At 40.8% G+C, this 24167-nt stretch overlaps 1 pseudogene across 1 annotated transcript; it reads right to left on the bottom strand.

Annotated features, from left to right (window-relative positions):
* Window positions 1-6206: 6206 nt before the first annotated feature.
* Window positions 6207-23986, bottom strand: LOC308399858 (NACHT, LRR and PYD domains-containing protein 12-like; annotated as a pseudogene). The gene is made up of 11 exons (XR_013974808.1): window positions 23982-23986; window positions 23451-23622; window positions 22800-22919; window positions 15674-17515; window positions 12118-12291; window positions 10208-10384; window positions 9742-9915; window positions 9450-9623; window positions 9063-9236; window positions 7210-7393; window positions 6207-6254 (listed from the first exon to the last, which is right to left on the bottom strand). The product of XR_013974808.1 is annotated as an NACHT, LRR and PYD domains-containing protein 12-like (transcript).
* Window positions 23987-24167: the final 181 nt, after the last annotated feature.

Raw genomic sequence — 24167 nt, 5'->3', positions numbered from 1 at the left:
TTTTATGACCTTTTTAGTGGGGAGAACATAGCTAGGATTTAATGATTTAACAAATCTTTTGAATCCTTTGTCCTCCACAATGCTAAATGGCTGTGAGTCCTCAATCACCATGCTGACCAGGTCTTCATCTATTTGAGATTGTTCTCCTGAGGAAAGACAATAAAGATAAAGCACAAATATAAATAGCACACACGTAACTTATAACAGTTGTATAATATTGTTATATCATTTAGTAACATTACTGCATGCTATATTATCATTGCATTTGATGGCTCACCTCGGTGTCCCCCTTATTCTCATGCAAAGCTCTGTAGTGCCTAAGCATGGATGAGGTGTTGCTGTTATATCCCAGCTCCCTGGCACATAGCAAACACTTCACCTTGTACAAAAGTCAAGACAGCTCAACATAAATTGTATTGCACCATCAGTATCATGAAAATACATCTTCTGTAGAAATTTACATACCTTGTTGGGAGGAATAAAATCAAAATGTTCCCACACAGGGGAGGACATCCTCCTCTTCTTAGCTGGCTCCATTCTCTCCTGACTTTCCTCACTCTCATAAACCTCCATACGGTCTCCAAACTCTCACTAACCGCAACTCTCCATCAAACACCCACATTTTGAATGAAGTCTGAGGGGTTTATATCGCTGTCATATCTCGCGGCAAAGTTCGAACCACTTCATGAACCAGTCACGTGGTACAGCCGGGCAGCGAGGCTTCGGACGTCATCATTTTCAGCTCCTCCCATAAATGAAGCAAGCCTCAATACGCGCTTCGCGGAAACGCCCCCTCCATTACTCGACACACGCTCCGAAGCCTCGATACAGAACGTCCCATCACTAAATAAAACCCGTTTTTTGAATTAAAACCACCGGTGTCCTTTATGCTTTACTGCTTGGTCCCTGACACCAGTGTTGGTCAAGTTACTTGAAAAAAGTAATCAGTAACTAATTACTGATTACTTCCCCCCAAAAGTAATCCCGTTACTTTACTGATTACTTATTTTCAAAAGTAATTAATTACTTAGTTACTTTTTAAAAACACGATTTACAACCTGAATAGGTAATAAAGTGATAGATCTTTCAGCCCAATTCTACTTTTTCTACATAATCCATCATACAAAATGTAATCAAATGGAAAAGTCTCCTTTTTTTAACTTGTGAATTTCCCATTACGTCGTAGCGCACTCGGTGCTTGCTTGGAAGTTTAGGGTTTTTTTCGCTATAAAAAGAAGTTTTCTTCCCACTCACAACGGACACTAATGTTTTTGTCACTTTTTACGGAATCAAACTCAAAGTAAGGTCAGTACTTCCACGCTTTAAACGCTGCATGCTCATACTCTCTCCCGTACTCGATATATTATCCATTGTTGATCTGCACACAGCTGTTGTCACGAACGTCGCACTCGCTTACGTCATTGTCATGAGACATTATCGCAAAAAAATCACGGTTTTAGTAACGCAGTAATGCAGTGTTCCTACAGGAAAGTAACGGTAATCTAATTACCGTTTTTGCGAGAGTAATCCCTTACTTTACTCGTTACTTTAAAACAGTAACGGGTTACTGCCCATCTCTGCTTGTGACACATTAATAAGTCTCTAACAGACTATAATATTTTTGCTGTCATTTAACGGTATGCGCTAGGTGTAAGTTTCTTTTCTCTGTATTTCAGCATGTTTGAAAACTTTCTCCACTTGTGGTATTTATGTGATGTTTGCAAAATCAGTGCCAGTAACACAATCAGCTGTACTGAAAGACTACTGGGGCACAAACATACCTCTAAATAAGGAGGCAGATGCTAAAAACAGCTTTTATTTTCAATATTTGAAGAGTGATTATTATTATTATTATTATTATTTCCAGTATACAGGAGTTCTCTCCTACTCGCCTGATAGCCTGCATCATCTGTGTTTGTTTGGCATTTCAAGCTGCAACCTGAAGATGGCAGCGATGGACATTTTGCAGCAAGTCAATGTGTGGGTGGTGTGCTTTGTAAAATTAAATTCTTAAATCTGAACTTGTTTCTAATCATCTTCAGTGACTAAAACCCTCAAGGAAAAAAGTTTGAAAGTAAAATGTTAATTCCACATGGAAACATTTCTTTATAAAGAACATTACCACAAACAGACATTTACTATTTTATCCAACTGGAAGCCTCTCCTTTTATATACAGGGCTCAAAGAAAATGGGAACACTTTTTAATCAGAGTTCAGCATTGAGCCAATTAAACTGGTTGGTTAGGTAGTAGAAGTTTTTTTTTTTTTAAATCTGTTTAAGCTGCTTTGGTGCAATAGAGAGACAACAGTGAGACAACCACCAGAACAGGAATGGTTTTACAGGCGGAGGCCAATGAGTCTTTTTTCCTCCTCATCTTTTCTGACTGCTTTTTGTTTTTACTAGTTTTGCATTTGGTTAGGCTCAATGTCACTGCTGGGGTTATGAGATGATACCTGGAGTTTATATAAGTAGTCCAACTCCTCCAGGATGGCATATCAACAATACTTGCCATTGCCAGAAGGTTTGCTGTGTCTCAGCACAGTCTCAAGAGCTTAGAGGAGATTCCAGGTGACAGGCAGTTAGTCTAGGAATGTCATGGATCGCTGTGTGGCAGGCAGGATGAGGACCCAATCGCAAAACTCACACACACGGGGATGAACTCAAAAAACACAGCTTTATTGCTGGCCACGAGAAACAATACAAAATAAACTAAACTGGGAAAACTAAAGCACAAGGAGAGAGAAACAGGGAAATCCACACAGCATGAGGGAGAACGCGACGCCGAACAGAGGGAGATGCAGACAGAAATACACAGAGGGTTAACGAGGAAAGTGGGAACACACGGGGAACACAGGTGACACTGATAATCATAACGAGACAGGGCGGGGTGAACTGAACATGACATGTACAGGCACAGAGGTTCAGACAGGAGGAGAGAGAGCACGGGGAAAACACAGACATAACGGGCTGGGGAAACATGAAACAACCACAAAGGGAGACGAGGGCTCATAAATACATAGAGGGCACACAGGGGGAAGAGAGAGCACGGGGAGAACTTAGACATAATGGGCAGGGGAAACATGGAATAAAACATAAGGAGAGACGAGGGCTCACAGATACACAGAGGGGCACACAGGGGGTAAAAGCCATGAAGGGAAAACACTTAGGGAACAACACAACAGGGCAACTCAGAAAACATGGCCTAAGCAAGGAACAAAATACAAAAATACAAGGAACTAAGAATACTGGGCCCACATGGCCCAGGACCATGACAAGGAAAGCTGGATAGGGTTGTAGAAGGCCCTTAGACCATCAGCAGGATGGTATCTACTCCTTTGTGCAAGGAAGAATGGTATGAGCACTACAAGAGCAAGAATATGACTTCAAAATCAGATACAAACTTCATAACAAGCAGTGTAGACTGGGCACAGTGCTCACTCTGGAGCCCAAGTAGCATTTGAGATAGAATACCAGATTTGAAAGGTCCAACACTGGCCACCCAGCGGTCATAGGAGTCATATCCATGGAGCCACACACAGACACCCTACAGACTAGGCAACAGGACTCTACTGTTAGGTATCAGGATGGACCTATTTTTAGATTCTACTCTCATGTAGTAGGTCCCGAGTTCCCCCTGGTGCACATCAATGCCTGGCCTTGTGGCAGCCTGTAAAAGACAGTTACAGTTCATGGCGGATGAAGGAATTGATATCACTGACTAGGGATGGGTATCGTGTAGGTTTTATCTGACACCGGTGCCAAACCGGTATTTTTGAAATGGTGCCGGTGCTTAAACGGTGCTCGAACCGGTGCTCGAACCAGTGCTTAAAGAATGGAGAACACAAACTTTGTCCAAAAGCCTCTCATGTTTAGCTGGGTTTTTTTTAAAAAGATAACAATGTTAGCCTTTCCTGCAAATATAGGGCATGTATGGTATCGTTCTTGGCTGGAAGCAGTGCTTAAACAATGGAAAAAACACAAACTTTGTCCAAAAACCTCTCATGTTTAGCTGTTTCCCCGTTTTCTTTGGTCATTTTAGCCTTTTTTGGCCAGGGTGAGGGGAGTATCTGGCATCAAACAAGAAGACAGCCACATGTAACTACAACGGTGTTTGCTAGTTCACCTTACATGCATTAATTTAATAATGTGGTTAGCCTACTCAACGTAAATTACACACGGACAACATTAAGCTACTCGCCCAGAAAAGAACGGCTGCTGCTGCCATCATCATTCATCATCATTTCTGCTAAACTGGCAGGGCTAGGGGCCAGGACTCTCCTCTTCGGGTTCTCGGGGGATGTTGCTAACTCCGGGTCCGATAACAGGCACCACACCCACAGTAGATGTGTTGGTGTGAGGTCTCGCAGCAAGCTATCAAATACGGTGCATTTCTCGGCTTTTAACAAAACGCTATACGTCGCCAGGTTCGTCATCAGATTCGAGGTGTTACCTCCTTTGCACAGTATCACAGTATCACCTTAAAGCACTTGTTGCAGGCTGCTGAGTTTGCATCTTTTGCTCTGAAGTACAGCCAGACTTTTGACTGCTTCGCCTTGGGCATTTTTACTTTGTAGCTCTGCTCTAAAAGAACATATGTACCTGGGCTCGCCTACTATCCTTGCAAAGGTAAAATGATTGGCTAGAATCCAAAGTGTATGACATCTCAGCAAAAAATGCCATAATGGCACGGGATACCAGTACCCATCCCTACCACTGACTGCTCCCTCACCTGACCTACATCCAATAGAACTCCTCTGGGACGTTATGTTTCGATCCATCCGATGGCACCAGGCTGCACCTCAGTCTGTCAAGGAGCTCAGTGATTCCCTGGTCCAGCTTGGGAGAAAATCCTTACAGCACTATACATCATCTGACTAGAAGCATGCCCTGACATTATCAGGCATCATTTTGTTGCATCACTTTGATTTCAGGGGTCTTTTTGAAATTCAGCCCACTGACGGTTGATCTTCATACATCCTTTTGTTCTTAAGACATTACCCAGTCAACACCAGTGCAGATACCCTGGATGATTTTTTTTCCCATTGAAATCATTGATTTGTTGTTTTTTTTAAACAAAGTATATAGAACCAGCTTTCCAAAGAAATTGAAGACTGAAAGTACAAAACAAACCTCTCTGCATTGAATCATACTTGTTATCAATCTCTGGCTCTCTTCCTTTCTTTTATCCTGTCTTCCTCCTCTCGCCCTAACCAGTTGAGGCAGATGGAAGCCCCACCCTGAGACTGGTTCTTCTGGAGGCTTCTTCCTGTTATAAGAAAGTGTTTCCTTCCCACTGTTGCCAAAATGCTTGCTCACAGGGGATCATATGGTTATTGGGTCTTTCTCCGTATGTATTATTGTAGGGTCTACGTTACAATATAAAGCACCTTGAGGCGACTGTTGTTGTAGTTCGGCACTGTATAAATCAAATAAAATTGAATTAAATTGAATTATTAACATCTTTATGTTCCATCAGGTAATGACAATAAAGAATATAATGCAAGCAGGAGCTACTGAAGGGGTAGCTTCCGCCACCATGGACGAAAATGATTGTGTCAGAATGCCATTTAAGCTGTCCATTAGTGAAGACATATAATACAATAAACTCTTAATTGTTTTAAAATCTATCTGCCTATGTTAAAATAACCAACACATTGTTGTGGTTTGAAGTGTTGTAGTATCATGATAGATTTATTTATAGCACAGAACATAAAGCAAAAGCTGAATAACATTTAAAATGAAGTTAAACTGAAAGTACTTATTTGAAAAAAAAAAACTAAATAAAAAGAATGATATCTAACTATATGAGTATATACTTACACCAGTATTTACATTGTCCTTCATTAAAAGCATCAGTATTCATATTTTTTCATTTATACTTATATTTGTAAAATTGATCATTGGTTGTTATAATAGTACTACTACTACTACTACTACTACTACTACTACTAATAATAATAATAATAATAATAACTGTGTCCCTTTCCCCCTTAATAATAACTGTGTCCCTTTCCCCCTTGATGCGTTTTTTCTTCAGTGCAGCTGTTAGAAGAATACACTTAGCATACTCTTAGAAGAGTTCACGCTCCAGCACTAACAGTCATCTAGACTTCTTCTCTTTGGATGAAGCTTAACTCTCCATTTCACCTCCCAGTAACGCACACGTTGCTGCTGCTTCAGTCTCTCGGGATGATCAGGACACAGCTCATCCACTCACATACACTGTCACCATTGCCAAGATCATCATTCCCAGCTGTAAATCAGAGAAGAACCGGAGATTAATATTTTGTTTACGGAAACTCAGTTTATTCGCTTTGTTGATGAAGCACCTCCAGTAAAACATGCAGCAGAGGAGCAAATGTGCGGTGTAACCGCTGTCCTCTCAGCTCTCATGTTAAGATGTTGGAGTGAATATATTGAACTTCACACAGAATTTCTACATCAAGTTTGTTTCACTCAAATTCACAGTGGAAATGAACCGATGAGAATCTTTAATACTTCATTGCACTTTAATGATGAGATTCTTGCTGTTTAAATGAAACAAAGAGTTTCTGTGCATTAATGAACATCTCATCAGCTAATAAATAAACATGCAGGCTCTCACTGAATATATCTAGATGAAGCCACTGACGGGGAAAAAAATGCAAATGCAACTCTGAACTTCAAAAGAACTTCTGCTCTGTATGAAGACTAGATGCAGATACTAGATTATTAAATGTAACAGTGGTTCTCTGAACAACAGTCCGCAGATTTATGCTCCCACACTCTGATGAATGAGAACCTGTTTCTTTAAATCTTATAAGACTGTCAGCTACAATCCAAGTTTATATCCTTAGACTTGAACACAAAAACAGCAATCATCTTTACAACAACTCAAACACATGCTCACAACAAAAGCTACAGTAGGCTGCAAAACCGGCAGAGGGAGATATTTAATGTCAAGCCATCATCATCATCATTTTTATTTATAAAGAACCTTAAAACAAACATAGCTGATGCTAAGTGCTATAGATTGGAACTAAATAATAACATTTACACAAGATATAAATGAAAGCCAAATAAAGGAAAAAAGTAAAATAATTAATTAGTTAGTTAATAACTCATTTAATTCAAAGCCAACACTTGGATGATAGAGATTTACAAGAAAATTTTGATTATATATGTGTTGACCTTTCATAATAACTGTGTTTAGTACAATACCAATCAACCTTTACTAACCTTGGGGTATCCAGTTTATAGTGTAGACTCCTCACAAGTTTAGAGAGTTGCTTAACGTCTGAATCCTGCAGGTTGTTGTCACTCAGGTTCAGGATTCTTAGATGTGAAGGACTGGACCTCAGAGCAGAAACCAGTGCAGCACAGCTGATCACTGACAAATTGCAGCTCCTCAGACTGGATAAACAATAAAACATCTACATATAATCAGTGATAAATTATATCAAATGTGTTCAGGTTACTTCCCCAATTTTTGTCAGTATGTAAACTGTACTGCACGTGGGAAAAGCTACTGAATAAAGTCTACTCCAACATTAAACAAGGATACAGCACCATAACAACACCCCACCTGTGCTAGTTGGACCAAATATCCTTGTTTATGTTACCAGCCTGCCTACCAGAAGGAGTACACCACATCTATACTCTGCTATATCTAGTACTGCACAGACACCATCACCACGGCATCTGGGTGTATGCCAACCAAAGGTTTGGAAGGCAAGTGCAGTTAGGACCCTGTTGAGGAACAGAAACACTGCCTTCAAGTCTGGTCATGTGGAACTGTACAGTTCAGCCAGAGTAAATCTAAAAAAGGGCATCAGACAGGCCAGGCTGGATTATAATAATAAAATTGAGGACTACCTCCACAGCAACAACTTGAGTCGGCTGTGGCTGACTTATTAACTACAAACCCAGACCCAATGCTGTTGATAGTGACGCTGTGCTTCGGGTTGTTGTCACTCAAGTTCAGAACATGAACCACTTCTTTTGAGAAACTGGCCAAAAGTTATATCATCCAAGGACTTCCACCCATATTCGACAACACCAGTTTGCATGCAGGGATAAGAGATCAACAGACGATGCCATAGCCACAGCTCTAAACAGGACCCTGACCCATCTGGAATACAAGGATATTTATGCCAGGCTTCTTTTCATCAACGTCAGCTTGGCATTCAACAAAATCATCCTTAAGAGACTGATAACAAAACTTATCAACGTTAGCCTCCCACACTTCATTTGCCTCTGCATTAGTGGCTTTCTCAGAAACTCACCCACATAGAGTCACAGTAGGGTCTCACCTCTCCCCAACACTCAGCCTCAACGTCAACTTAAAACAGGGATGTGTGCTAAGTCCCCTACTGTATACGCTACACCCATGATTGCACTCGCACCCACCGAAACAACTCTATCAGTTGTATGTTGTTAGGGTTGTATGTCCACTTCTCAAACTTGTGCAATCAATAATCAAGCACACACACATATCTACATATGTTAATATGTACATATTAACCTCCTAGGACCTGGCGTCCACATATGTGGACATCACATTTTGGGTTATTTAGACCAAAATACTCAATTTTGCTTTACAAGGGCCTGATATCCACTTACGAGGACATTATACTGCTACTGTTCTATCGAAATTTAAAACGAATATCCTCATATGTGGTGCTCATTTTTCTTAGAAACAAAAGAGAAATCAGAAATCAAAGAGAGAAATCAAAAATGCATGCCATGGAAGATTTCAGGTCTTAGGAGGTTAAATATGTACATATTTAATCATGCTTATACTGTATTTATTTATTAGAAACTCTTATTTTCTATTTCTATATTGTTATGAATAGATTGCTTTCTTTGCTTTCCTTGTTTTTCTTTGCATTGAATAGAACAGCATATAATATCAGTGTGTTTTTTGCATAATGACAATATAAAAAAAGATTCTAACGATTCTGATTTAGCTAAACATTATTTGTCCTTATTAAATGAGCAATCCCTAATTTCTGATTTTCTTTGTATCTGTGTGTATCCATAATGTAATTATGTATTAGAGAATTACAGAAAGTGAACCGACCTCAGAGTCTCCAGTCTACAAAGAGGAATCTCCAAAAAACCACAGAGATGCTTCACGCCTGAATCCTGCAGCTTATTTACACCCAAGTCCAGATATTTCAGATTGGAGGGGTTGGCCCTTAAAGCAGAGACCAGAGTAGCACAGCTGATCTCTGACAAACTGCAGCACCACAGACTGAACAAAGAAAAAAAATGTGGATAAAATCAGATACAATTCAGCCACATATGGACAGTTTTTAAATTTGCACATAAACCATACTTTCCCTCATCAGTAAGAATTTCTTATTCATTAATCATTATCATTTTCCTCAGTTTTGAAGGAGGAAATTAACTATACTATACACATAAATTATAAGATTTTGTGATAGCAGACAGTAAGCAAACTGACATCAGAGTCTCCAATCTACATAGAGGAATCTCCAGAAAACCACACAGCTGCTTCACTCCTGAATCCTGAATCGCGTTTCCACCCAAGTCCAGATGTTTCAGGTGGGAGGGATTGGATTTAAGAGCAGAAACCAGAGAAGCACAGCCAATCTCTGAAAAACTGCAGAGCTCCAATCTAAATAGAGAATAAAACATGCAGATAACATACAGTATATTTTGGTCATTTATACATGGAACTCATGGAAGTCTATCAAATTTAGGTTTATCAGTAGTCACAGAATAGGTTAACTGACCTCAGAATGTCCAGTCTACAGTTTGAACTCTCCAGAAAACCATATAGTTGTTTCACGCCTAAATCCTGCAGGTCATTAAAGGCCAGGTCCAATCTTTTCAAATGGGAGGGGTTAGACTTCAGAGCTGAGACCAGAGCAACAGTGCTTTTCGGTGACAAACCGCTGAGCTCCAATCTAAGTAACGAATAAAACAATAATAAACAAATTAGATGTGGAAAGGTTGGTAATTTGAAGTTCAGGGAATCTTCTGTATACGGATGTGACTGTTTAGCAGGCATATGAAACATTTATTTAATTTAATAACTAACAGTGGCTATTCATTTTAATATCTGTGCCCAACACTAGTCTTTAGTGACCACAGAGCAATTTATATTCCAATAAAACGTTGATTTTTAAATGGATGCTACACAATGGAAATGAATTAATAATGAAATTTATAATAGTAACAGAGAGTAAATGACCTAACCTCAGAGACTCCAGTCTACAGTGTGGACTTTCCAGAAAACAACACAGCTGTTTCAGTCCTGAATCATCCAGGTTGTTGTTGTAGCTCAGGTCCAGATCTTTCAGATGGTAGGGGTTTGATTTCAGAGCAGAGAATAGAGCAACATGGCTGATTGCTGACAAACTGCAGCTCTCCAAACTGAATCGGGAATAAAACACGTTATTATAATATTTTTACCTTCTCTCAATCAAACAAGTACTTAGTATCTGTCTTTCTTTCACTTTCACTTTTATACTCATGTTTGGTCAGAGCGTGAAAAGGTGTTTGGCCCCTTCCTATTTTATTTTTTTAATTGCATATTTGTCATACTTTAAATATAAAGTGATTTTAAATTATCTCTTTAGTTTTAATATTACACTGACCTATTATTCAAACAATATTATGCACACCAACCTAGTCCTTTGTGAAAAAAATAATAGACATGGGTTTCATAGAGAATTGTGAAGCTTTCTGTGGAAAAACCGGTCTTGTGGGGAAAGCTGGCATTCATCCTACTTTAGATATAAATGACATCATTTCTATCACATCATTTCATCATTTGGTCAAATTAATAACAAAGTGATCATCCTGATTTGGTACCAGGAAAGAGAGTTGCAGTCTCACACACCTCTCTGAAGTTTCCCTCTTTATTTTATCCCCACAGAGACTGTGTCTGCTCTCAGATCATCATCAAACAAACCAAAAATGAGCATATTAAAAAATAATAATATAACACCCTAAACTGCTTCAAAAACTAAAACAATTAAATGTGGACTATTAAACATTAGATCTCTCTAAGTTACTGTGAGTAAATGATTTAATAATTGTTCAACATATTGATTTTTTCTGCCTTACAGAAACCTGGTTATGGTATGATGAAAATTTAGTTTGTATAAATCAGTATACTGAGTTCAACTAACTTTCAGAATCCTCAAATTTAGTCCAGTTCAATTAGATTTTATTTATACAGAGCCAAACCACAAAAACAGTCACCTCAAGGCAATTTATATTCTAAGGTAGACCCTAGAATAAAAAAGCACAGGTTGAGGAGGAGTGGCTGCAATTTTTCAATCCAGATTATTTATCAACCATGTTTATGAAGCCAGTTTTAGTTCTTATCTATTCCCCTCCTGGTGCATACTCATACATACAGAATACCTTTCAAAATATATTTTGGTTGGTCTGTCAATTTACTTTCTGGCCTTTATTTTGCACTCTAAAATTTGAGTTAATGATTAAACATGTATATCTTTAAAACTATTGACTGAGTTGAATATTTAACTGGTCTTAGCATAAAAATTAATTTCAGAAATTTGTGATGGATACATTTAAAAAACATTTGAGTATTAAATTAAAAAAATGTAAAATAAATTCCAGCACCCCAGCAAATAAAATCACAAAACAAAATATCATTGTTTTAAGTTTTGAGTACTGTGTCTGTCAGGTTTCCTCTTTCCTTTTGATAGTCCTTGTCTCTTGTGTATAACGTTCGGTTTGCTTCCCTTTCCTCTTATGTCTAATTTGTTCCACCATGTTTCCCAGCTGTCTCCACTCCCTAATCTTCCCCTTGTATATATACTTTCTCAGTCTCTGAGTATGGAGGTCTGTATGGGAGCTGTTAGTGCAGAACACCACATGAAGAAACTAAAGGCAAGACAACCTGACACATGGCATTGCATCAGGTAATGTAGAGTGTAGGATTTAACCTATTAAACTATGTGCACAATCTGGTGCCGAAATTCGAGTCCTGGATACCCAAAACCAACATACCGTAAAGGAACTGGAAAAAGATGGGTCACTCCATCTGACAGCTCTAGAGTCAGGTTATAAGGGGAAAGCTTTACAGTTCAATTTATTGAAATATCTTCAGAAATAGTAATCAGCGAACTAACCTCAGAGTCTCCAGTCTGCAGTTTGGACTCTCCAGAGCAGCAAAAAGGTTTTTTGATTCTAAACCCTGCAGGTTGTTTCCATTCAGGTTCAGCTCTGTCAGGTGGGAGGGGTTGGACATGAGAGCTGAGGCCACGATTGCATAGTGAGTCTCTGACAGTTTACAGCCAGAAAGTCTGTGATGACACATATTACAGAACAAGTTATTATAAAGAACTAGTGTTTTGTGTGGCATGTTCCAAAGTAAGATGTTATTGAACAAAAGAAAAAGAGCACAATGGTGCAAACTGAATCCAGACAGAGACAAATTAATATCAGCTCTTTCCACACATCTGCAGACAGAATGCTTACACAAACCTAGTGAAGTATACGATGTGCAGCCAGAGGCGGAGTTCAAGTAGTACCAATAAAATCGGAATAACACCTCTGAGCGCAAATTGGATCACATCTTGGAGAAGCTCACTGCGTTCGTGAGTTCTCAGAATCGGCTCTTTGAGCACAAGAATGACGAGACCACGGAACGTAAGTTTGATAACATCATGGAGAAGCTCACGGCTCTCCAACGGGAGATTGAGAGACCAGTGTTGGACTGTTAGAACAGCTTTGAAATTCATATGAGTTGTTCGCACTAAAGAAAAAAAAACACCATCACTTCATGCGGATACCCCTTTGGCGCCAGCTGCGGTCTCAAGGCTGGAGCTGAACAAAAACACCCTGATAACGACTGTGTTTAGACTGTTCTTCACATTCTATGCAAGGCCACCTGGGTTGGCTGGAAGTAGGGCTGGGCGATATGACCCAAAATTCATATCTCGATATTTTTTAGCTGGATGGCGATATAAGATGTATATCTCGATATTTTTTTAAAGCCATAAAGTAAGAACAAAAAGAGAATTCTTAGTCAAAGCGGTGTCCCAGATGTCACACAGGCACTTTTATTAACATACAGCATAGATGTACATGAAAAAATTACTCAAAAATAAATTATGAGCATTTATTAAATAATAATGCTCCATAAATAAAATAAAACAATGTTGTTTTTATGCATAACAAAGAGCTCACAATTGTGCAGTCAAAATGTAAACTAAAAGACGCTGAGCATAATAACAAAGCCAGATTTCTCAGCTGCTCTGTTCCCAACATCTCCTGCGTGACTGACAGCCTGGAGTTTGAAATCCGCTTTGTAACCATGTCTCTGAATAGGTGCCATTTACACACACAATATGGTAATATTACGTTGAAGCACAGTACGTATCACTCCCCGAGGTTCCTCTGTAGCCGTAATGCTCCGACAATCCATCAAGTGGTGCAGCTCCGTAGCTTACCAAAGTTGTACTAAAACATTTTTTGACAGATTTCTGCACACCTTGTACCACTTCAAATCGGTTTGCGGTCATCAAGCACAACCAGAATTCATACATAAGGCACGCTGTCAACTTTTGAGAGAATGAAAGGATTTTAGGAGGGGCTGCACGGCGTTAGCGTGGTTAGCTCGTTAACACGTTAACGCCGTCCAGCCCCACCGACGGGGCGATGCGCAGTAACTCGTTAAAGGAGATTTGCCGTGTCCATCTTGTCGCTGCCTGTAGGTGAAGCAATGGGGGAGGAGGGGGAGTTGTGTTCAGTGAAGGAGAGAGGCGAGGCGGAGTAACGTTGCATAGAGACAAAAGTGGATGAAAGAGAGGCAAACTTGTGGCTCCACAAGTATAATTATAACGTAACATAGACTATATCGATATAAAGGATTTTGTCACATCTTATATCTCGTATAAAAATATATCGATATTTTTAAAAAACTCGATATATCGCCCAGCCCTAGCTGGAAGACTGTTTACTTAGCCTGGCAGGGCGAAGGACACTGTCTCAGCTGAACTCTGGACACACACACACACACACACATATATATATATACACATACAGATGTACAGTACACTCACCCCCCTCCCGCTCCAAACGCCTTCGACACTTATTCCCCTCCGATGCTGACAGTGGATCAAAGAGAACAGCGCATAGGCTGCAGGCCCGGATGTACTGTCTACATTGGCTGTCTCTCACCCTTTACCCACCCCTGTTGCTTGTCATGTGTTTCTTTGGTGTATTAAGAGTTTTTTCATGCTATGTGGAGAGGTGTTTTTTTCTGTTCTCAAACTGATCTCCCTATTGCAGCTCAGTCTGGGGGAGTTATTTTTTTCTCCTTATCTTTCCTCATGTTGTGCTTTTTCCATGTTATACCCCTCTGACCTGTCTTCCCCATGTGATGTTTGTGTAATGTATGTATGGTTGGAAGGGTAAGATGACGCTGCCACAGCTGGCAGCCTTAACCCAATTTCCCTCAGGATGAATAAAGTATGATCAATCAATCCATCCATCCATCCATTCGCTTCCGCTTATCCTTTTTCAGAGTCGCGGGGGGCGCTGGAGCCTATCCCAGCTGTCATAGGGCAAGAGGCAGGGTACACCCTGGACAGGTCGCCAGTCTGTCGCAGGGCCAACACACAGGGACAGAAGGGACAGACAACCATTCGCACTCACATTCATTCGCACATTCACACCTAGTGACAATTTGGATTATCCAATTAACCTATCCCCACAAGCTGCATGTCTTTGGACAGTGGGAGGAAGCCGGAGTACCCAGAGGGAACCCACGCAAACACGGGGAGAACATGCAAACTCCACACAGAAAGACCCCGGCCTGGTGTTGGAATTGAACTCAGGACCTTCTTGCTGTGCGGCAACAATGCTAACCACCGTGCCACCGTGCTGCGTCAATCAATCAATCAATCAATATTGATGAGCAGTTAGGCTTGTAGCACTGTAACCTCAATTTCTAGGTACAATCAATATGCCTATTTTAAGTCTCTTTGCACAAGATTTCATCTTTGTTTTTTGTTTTTGATGCTATGCTTAAACATTAACAACAAAAACACAGACATTAAATAAAGTTGTTAACTGTGTCCTCATTAGGATCGAGCAGGGGTAGGGAACTCCAGGCCTCGAGTGCCGGTGTCCTGCAGGTTTTAGATGTGTCCTTGATCCAACACAGCTGATTTAAATGGCTAAATTAGCTCCTCAACATGCCTTGCAGTTCTCCAGAGGCCTGGTAATGAACTAATCATTTGATTCAGGTGTGGTGACCCAAGGTGAGATCTAAAACCTGCAGGACACCGGCTCTCGAGGACTAATGTTCCCTACCCCTGGGATAGAGATTTGTGTTAACATGTGTAACATGAAACAATAATTCTCCTCAGTCTCTCTCAGACCTGAAGATTTTAGTGCAATTTCACATTTAGTCTATTTACTGTGGTCGTAATTAGTTAAAGTTTGTAAGCAAACAGTAATGCGTCGTTACAATGCATTGTTACAGTAATTCTTACTTAAAAAACAAACAACATTTTCAGAGCAGCTCAACAGCATCTGTGAAAATCTAACCAGTGTATTGTTTGCAATAGAAAAAATGGAATTATAAGAAAGAACAATGTGAGCATTATAGTAAGAACTTTTGAACACCTTAGCTACAAATTTACATTGATTTACAATGTTAATCAGATATTTACTCACTGAGCCTTTCTACAGTTCCTCACAGCAGGAATCAGTCTCCTTCGTCCCTCATCCGATGTGTTATACTTCTTCAGGACAAACTCATCCAAAACCTCTGACATCTGCAGCATGTAGGCCAGAGCTGAGCAGTGGATCTCAGAGAGCTCCTTCTCTGATCCGTTTTTGCACTTCAGAAACTCCAAGATCTCCTGATGTACCGTGAGTTCATTCATTTCCATCAGACAATGGAAGATGTTGATGCATCTGTCAGGAGAGGTATTCTCATTGGTTATCTTGCAAAGGTTGCTGATGATTCGCTGTATAATTTCTGGAGTGCTCTCTGTCTCGCCTAGCAGACCTTGTAAGAGTCTCTGGTTGGACTCCAGAGAGAGACCATAAAGGAATCGGACCAACAGGTCCAGGTGTCCATTTTTAATTTGGAGGGATTTCTGCATGACTCTGCTCAGAAAGACATCTAAAGACGAGATGTCACCACAATAAACATGTTCACCATTCCCTAGAAAATGCTTCAGCACTTCTGTTTTTCTGTTAGTATGACAGTGAAACATGTAGACTGCAGCCAAAAACTCCTGAATACTCAGATGAACAAAGCAATAGACTGATTTCTGGAATATCACACAGTCTCGTTTGAAGATCTCTGTACAAACTCCTGAGTACACTGAGGCCTCTGTGACATCCAGACCACACTGCTCCAGGTCTTCTTGGTAGAACATTATGTTTCCTTTCTCAAGATTTTCAAAGGCCAGCCTCCCCAGCTTCAGAAGAACTTCACTGTCAGCCTCTGTCAGCTCTTGTGGACTCGTCTCATATCCCTCATGGTACTTGTGCTGTCTCTTTGTCTGAACGAGCAAGAAGTGTGAGTACATGTCAGTCAGTGTCTTGGGCAGCTCTCCTCTCTGCTCTGTAGTCAACATGTGCTCTAGGACTGTAGCAGTGATCCAGCAGAAGACTGGGATTCTACACATGACGTGAAGGCTCCTGGATGTCTTCATGTGGGAAATGAATTTGCTGGACACCTCTTCATCACTGAATCTCCTCCTGAAGTACTCCTCCTTCTGGGCGTCAGTGAAGCCTCGTACTTCTGTCACCCTGTCAACACATATCGGAGGGATCTGATTGGCTGCTGCAGGTCGGGAAGTTATCCAGATGAGAGCTGAGGGAAGCAGATTCCCTTTGATGAGGTTTGTCAGCAGTTCACTGACTGATGACTTCTGTGTGACATCAGACACAAGCTTCCCTTTAGTGAAATCCAATGAAAGTCTGCTTTCATCCAGGCCATCAAAGATGAACAAAGGTTTGCAGACAGTGAGCTGCTCTGCTGTGACCTTCTGTAATGTTGGATGGAAAACATGGAGCAGGTCCAGAAGACTGTACCGGTCATCTCTGATCAGGTTTAGCTCCCTGAATGAAAGCAGAATCACCACACTGACACGTTGGTTCTCCAAACCTTCTGCCCAGTCCAGAGTGAACTTCTGCACTGAGAAAGTTTTTCCAATGCCGGCAATGCCATTCGTCAGAACCACTCTGATGCATCTCTGTTGGTCAGGCAAGGCTTTAAAAATGTCATGACAGCTGACTGGAGTGTCATGGAGGGCCTTGTTCATGGAAACTGTCTCCAGCTGCCACACCTCATGTTGGGTATGAACCTCTTCACTCTGTCCTTCTGTGATGTAGAGCTCAGTGAAGATCCTGTTAAATAGGGTTCCACTTCCTGTTTCTTCAGTCAAACATTTACATCTCCTCTCCAGATTAGCCTTATGTTTGTCTAACAACTTCTGCAGCAGACGACTATCTGCTAAAAGAATGAAAATCAATGAACATAAAGCAAAATATATATTATAACTGGATGTTATAGAAAAATGGACGGGGGGAGACAGGGAAAAGGAAGTTTCTTCTCAACCAGACCAAGGGGGAGGGCTACGCCTCAGATTTTTGGACCAAACCAGTCCCTCTAGGCTGGTTGGTGTAGTTGAATGCTGAATGACTTTGCAGGCCTAACGGATAAAGTCTATTGGTTTTCCTTACCATTTATGGATTTGGACCATTTCAGCTGTGCATTTGTGAGTGAGCTTTATGCAATGCACTAGAAGAAGACAAGCCACTATAGTTGCTGATGCACTTGAATTGTTGTTCTTTTTTTTAGAATTCAATTTGTTAAGAATAAAGGCCCTTTGGGTATATTTTGTGCTTTGTCCTTTGCTCATTTGGCAAGACACCAGATTTTATTTTAGCTTTTAATACCTGAACAACACAAGAAGTCCAGCTTTCAGAAATGAAATAATCAGACAGAGCTTACTTTCATAGTTTCTCTGAATGCTTGAAGAGCCTTCTAATGAAGCAGACTGGTGCAAGGTGATGGACTGTCTGCATCCACAGCTGGTAGAGACCAGATCCTTTTTAAAATCCTGATAGGAAGTACAGCAGGACATCTGCTCCTCCACACTGTGAAAACCACGGAACAATTATTCTGATCAAAACAAAGCACAGTAAAGCCAGAAGTGCTAAAATTTGATACTAGCACTGACAAATATATATCACGGTCATGATCAGTCTGTAGTTCGCTGTTGGAGCCAATCACAAAGCATGGAAAGGCTGCAGAGACTAATTTAATTGAGAGGGGAAAAATGCAAGCTTTCAAGAACAAGCCTGGAGCCTTATTTAAGACCCAGAATGGATATGAGTATAGTTGGATGTGCTACATGGAAATGTGGTTAAACTCACACTTCCTGGAACATAAAATTTCTAGCACATAGAGTAGGACACACCTACACACACCAGAGATGAAGGAAACCATCAGACTGAAGAAGAACTCCTGTTGGGCTTCGGGAGCATGGAGTGTCTGACCCATTGCTAAGGGCCATTCGAAACTGAATTTTCCCCTTGTCGAGTTTTCTCCCAGTACTCTGGCTTCCTCTAACAGTCCAAAGACATGCAGTTAGTGGAGTTAGGTTAATTGGTGATTGTAAATTGCTCATAGTAGTCTGTCTCTTTGTGTTAGCTTTGCGATTAGACTGGAAACCTTCCCAGGGTGTACCCCACCTCTCACCCACGACAGCTGGGATAGGCTCCAGCTTTCCCATGGCCCTGAATGGGACAAGTGGAAGTGAATGGAAGGGTTTAATGGCCCATCTTAAGTTTGTCATTGAGCATCTCAATGATTCCAAGAAGGCTCAAGTAAAAGTCCTGTTTCAGGTGAAACCAAAATCAAGGTCTTTGGTGTCAACATGACCAACCATGTTTGGTATAAGAGAAATGTTGAGTAGGACCCAAAGAACGGCATCCCCACAGAGGCAGAAACAATATGCATTGGGGCTGTGTTTCTGCTATGTGTACAAGACAGCTTCAAAAGCAGTGTTGGATAAGTTACTTTAAAATAGTAACTTAGTTACATTACTAGTTACTTCTCTCGAAAGTAACTCAGTTACTTCAAGTTACTCGTTACTTTCAAAGTAACTAGTTACTAGGGAAAGTAACTTTGGTTTTACTCAGAATTCTCTTGTTAATGTGTTTCTTCCATAACGTTGCCAGTCTTCTAGCTTGCTTACTTGCCACAAGTGCACTGTGCCACCTACCAATAGAAAGGAAAAGATAATGTGCACATTTCCATGAGAGAAATCCCACACCTGGACCGTCATTGACTGCTGCCATGATTCTAGCCTACGTCACAGCGTCATGTGCGCCTTTTACATCCAACACAAAAACTGCAGTCGTGGTGCTTTCGATTGTAGTCAGAACTCGGAAATTCTGCCTTCTGAATAGGAAGATGTAGGTAACACCAGACTGCAGATGAGCTGCATACATGGCTGGACTGGGACAGAAAATCGTCCCGGGCATTTTGACTAGAGACCGGCCCACCATTATAGGAAAAATCATAAAGCCTTTGAATGAAAATAAACACTGTTGTGACAGTGATGTTCACTGTTTTGATGGTATATATGCATCAATCTATCAATCATTTGTTGTAAGATTCAGATAATTATTTTTTAAAAGCTAGATATTTTAAATGAGAATAAGAAAGAAAAGTATTTCTTTGTGCCCCCCTCTCCCTGTTAATGCCCTACCTGGCCCCCCTGGCAAAACTTTGCTAGACCCGCCCCTGCACAGTCACCAGCTGTCAGCTACCTAAAAAATGATCCTGGGGTTATTTGTCTCTCAGAAACAGTTCATAACTTCCCTTCAACTCATTCATGTTACCTAAAAGGTAAACCTGTTTCTCCATCACAGCTCTGATGATTCAGTAAGGACATCTCCTGGTTTCATCTTCATGTTTCCCTCTCACCAGATAACCAAACCATATCATGACCAGCAGCTTTTTTGCAGCTGTGGCTCCAGAAAACATCAGCTGATACTAGAAATTAATATTAAATAAATTTTAACAACAGCTGATCAAGCTTAAACGTGCTGCTGTTGTTTAGCGCGACATACGCTGGTTTCCTCTTTTGGCGCAAAGTGGGCGATAAACAAACAAGAGAGCCGATCAGCTGATCATTGATCAGTTTCATGATTGAAGTAGAAACGGGAGAGGGAGGGGGGAGAATGAAAGAAGAAGAGGCAGCTGTGCAGCAAAGACAGAATAACTCCAGCTTTGTGCCTTTTTCATTGTAGCTGAATTACGGGACAAACTGTTCCTTTTCACCTCAATACGAAATGCGTAATATTTTCTCTGAATACCAGACAGGACGGTTGGCAACTCTAATAACTTATGAACAAAATAAAGTTCAACATCATTAACTTCATAGCACCCACCCAGCTGTATAGAAACTCCGTCATACTAGCTAGTACGCAGTACGGAAAAAGTCAGAATAACGAAAATAAACTCCACCTAAACTTGGTTTATATCTGACCCAGAGAGACTGCAGGTCATAACTTCTTACCTGAAGTTCAGTTCACACTTGGACCGGCGGCCGCCTCGGGTCTCTGCTCCTTCTGTGTCCCCTTTCCTTCATCCACCTGCTGGCCTCCACCACTTGCTAATGTTACTGAATCTGTGGAAGCTCCGCGATAGCCATCACACGAAGTAACGACCCTATCTAAATCCCAGTAACGACTAACGCGTTCCTGATTTTGGCATAATAACTAGTTACCGTGCTCGTTGCCACAATAATAACGTAGTTACTGTAACGCGTTACTTAATAACGCGTTAGTCCCAACACTGTTCAAAAGTGGCCAATGGGTGGGGCCATGTAGTGCAAAATCTTAGACAAGGACTTCCTTCCTTCAACCAGAACACTGAGGATGGGTCATGGTTGGGACTTCCATCATGACAGTGACTCAAAGCATACCTCCATGTCAACAAAGAAGTAACTAAAGAAGCACATTAAAACTCGAAACTCAAGTCTTGGTTTGAAACAAGTTTGCTCAACCAGTCTACATGTATTTTGTGCACTTTTTCGAAGGTATCAACTTCTTGGTTTGTCCACTGAAGGATCCTTCAGGAGAATGGAGTATATGGCCCATTACTATGGGCTCTGCAGTGTCTACATGTTGCCTATAGCAAGAGCTTGGTTTGCATTTCTGGGAATAAGTCAAATATTCTAATTTGTGAAGACTTAAAGTTTACTGTATTTTACTATACTGTACATACTATATTCACTATTTAGGATACAAAGTCTACTAAAAACAAAGGTTTATAATTATGTATTGCTTAATTTGTGTTTTTGTGCAGTTGTTTGTTTTGCTTTGTTTTGTTTTAACCATCATGCCTCTAAAGAGACTAAAGATTTGAAATCTTTATCATCCAAAATCTGATCTTTATGTCAGGAAATCCTGCTTACTTATATTTAACTGTGCATGTATACAGATACATTAAAATAGAAGAACTCCTTGATGTGTTTATCAGTGAGCTTTTCACATCAGATACCCACATAGCAAAATTGGTATGGCCCGGATCTGGCCCACACGATGTGCTTACACATGGCCCACATACCGCAAAGAATGACGGCCCTTTGTGGGCCCAGATCTGGTTTGCCAGAGGTGGCCCACACATGGGCCAGCACAAGGCCAGTTGCAGACACACTGGTGGTCCTGTGCTGGCCCAGAACAGTTTCAGGTCTGGCCCCAGCTGTCAGCCTAATGTGTACCTTAATTAAGCCTTGTAATAACAACATGTGCATAATAGTGCAAACGTAACATGACAAAACTCTGTTCAGACAGTGAACATACTGATTCTTATAAAACATTTTTCAACTCTCCCAGATTACTCAAAGTGCTCTATACAACATGCCACATTCACCCAACCACACACTTTCTCTTAACTGAGTGCTTCCTAACTACATTCATACACATTCACACTCACGACATGCAGACTGGAGAAGCCAGGGATCGAACCACTAAGCCACCTGAGCTACAGCCACCCACTGGCAAAGATGAGTAAACCCTCACTAGGTTTTGGATAAAGCGTACAGTCACAAAGCTGTCAAACATGGCATTTGGGTCTTCTAAACAAACAAACATGGCATTTGGGTCTTCTAACTAAAATAGGAAAATAGGAACATAAATAGTGCATCATTGCTAGACATGGCCCACATTTGGTTGACATACACCCTGCCATAACACCAGTCAGTCAGAAGTGCCGGCTTGATGCCGGATCCCGGCCAGAGCTGTTTTCTATGGGCCTGGGCCAAATTAACCAAACCAAAATCCGGCCAGATATGGCATGCCATCGCATAGACAGGAGCATCATTGCCAGACCTGGCCCACATCTGGTTGACATACACCCTGCCATAACAACCGTCAGCCAGAAGTGCCAGCTTGATGCCGGATCCTGGCCAGAGCTGTTTTCTATGGGCCTGGGCCACATAAACCAAACCATAATCGGGCCAGATATGGCATGCCATCGCATAGACAGTGCCATCTATGCCAGGCCTGGCCCATATCTGGATGACATACGTCTTATCATACCAGAAGTCAGCCAGCAGTGCTGGCTTAATACCAGATCCGGGCCAGACCTGCTTGCTGTGGGTAAGTTTTTTTTCGTGTGGGGAAATACACAGATTTTCAACATCCTCACAGAAGATTTGCATTGTTAGAGTTGAGTGAAGGTGGTCTAAGAGTTACTGTAAAACAACAGTGGTTCTCTTATCATGAATTGTCTTCAGCTTCATTTACAGAATAAACACTGCCTTACTTTGTGTTTGAGAGTCCAGGTTCTTTACTGAAGATTGGGTTTTCATCTTTAGACTGGTTAGTCTTCAAAGACACACAGCTGGATCTTGAAAGCTCTGCACTGTGTCTGCGTTGCTGACTGCTGGAAACACAAACAGAAAAAATCATACATTTGTCTTGTGCATGTTCCTGTTGTTTGGTACTGAGCTTCTTCTCCCTCAGGGTTGGGTTTATGAGGCTAAAACATGTGATGTCTTCAGTAAATGTTTAATCTTTTCCTCTTCAATCCTAATCCTAAACTCTGATCATGACTGTGTAAGGACTGAGAAACAGTGAGAGTGTAGTGCTGAGAGAATAGTATTACACTCTGATTATTACCGTCCCCTGTGTAGTCTTTCTGATCAGACCCAAATCTTTGAAGCAGCAGCAGAAAGAATTTCCACTGAGCAGCCTTTATATCATATAAAATCTGACGTTAATGCATGTTTTTATGTTATCCTGCTCACTTCTCCCACCGTACTTATGTGCTTGCTTGTGTATAGTTACAATGAAACAGAAGCACTCCTTCACTCCTTTGTCAGTAAGTTTATGTTGTGCTTTTTAATCCAAATAATAGTATCTCCTGCCAAATGATTCATCTTCCCCTTAGTTTACAGAAGAATCAGTGTCCTACTTTATGTCTGAGGGTCCAGGTTCCTTCAGTTCACTCATCGTTAGTCTGAGAAAGAAAGCAGCGAAACAAAGAATGAGCACAGAACAATTATCATAATAAACATGTTTGTCACACCCAATACTGGTAGCACAAGAATTACACACGCAGGCACACACAGTAAGTCAATATTTTCCTTTGGGCAGACAATCAAACAAACATTTTTGCTGACTTTCTTAAGTTTTATTCCAACTTGAGAACAGTCAGAAACTCAAAAAAACGTTTTTGATTATTCTGACAGAACATGCAGTCGCAGTTACACTCACCTTGCTTTATTTCTCCTGCTCTGTCAACTGATCTCACTTTTAGTTTCGTTCTCAGCTGAACGGAGCAGCCACTCCCCTCTACATTTAATCACCTGACTACATAACAGGTGTGCGATGCAAAGATTAGCTTCTGTTCTTGCACTTTGGCATGAGGCCTTGGTCTGCATTACTGTGGCTTCTTACCCTCTTCATCAAGTATGTAAACAAAGGCACAGACACAGGCCCTTACCTCATTTGTGCAGTTCTAAAATTGTGATTGAACCATTTTGCTTTTCTACTTGTGCTGTGTCTTTGTCTTCTTTCTTATTGTTATTTATTTCTTCTATTTTCTCCCATTTTCTTTTTCATTTGTGTCTTTTCTTCTGCCTGGCATCACTGACATTGCTATATTCCACATGTACTGTGAATAATAGTA

The sequence above is a fragment of the Rhamphochromis sp. 'chilingali' genome, assembly GCF_963969265.1.
Source record: "Rhamphochromis sp. 'chilingali' genome assembly, chromosome: 7".
NCBI classification, from domain to species: domain Eukaryota; kingdom Metazoa; phylum Chordata; class Actinopteri; order Cichliformes; family Cichlidae; genus Rhamphochromis; species Rhamphochromis sp. 'chilingali'.
The sequence above is the reverse complement of the archived record's forward strand: the minus strand, read 5'-3'. Positions and strand labels throughout refer to the sequence as shown.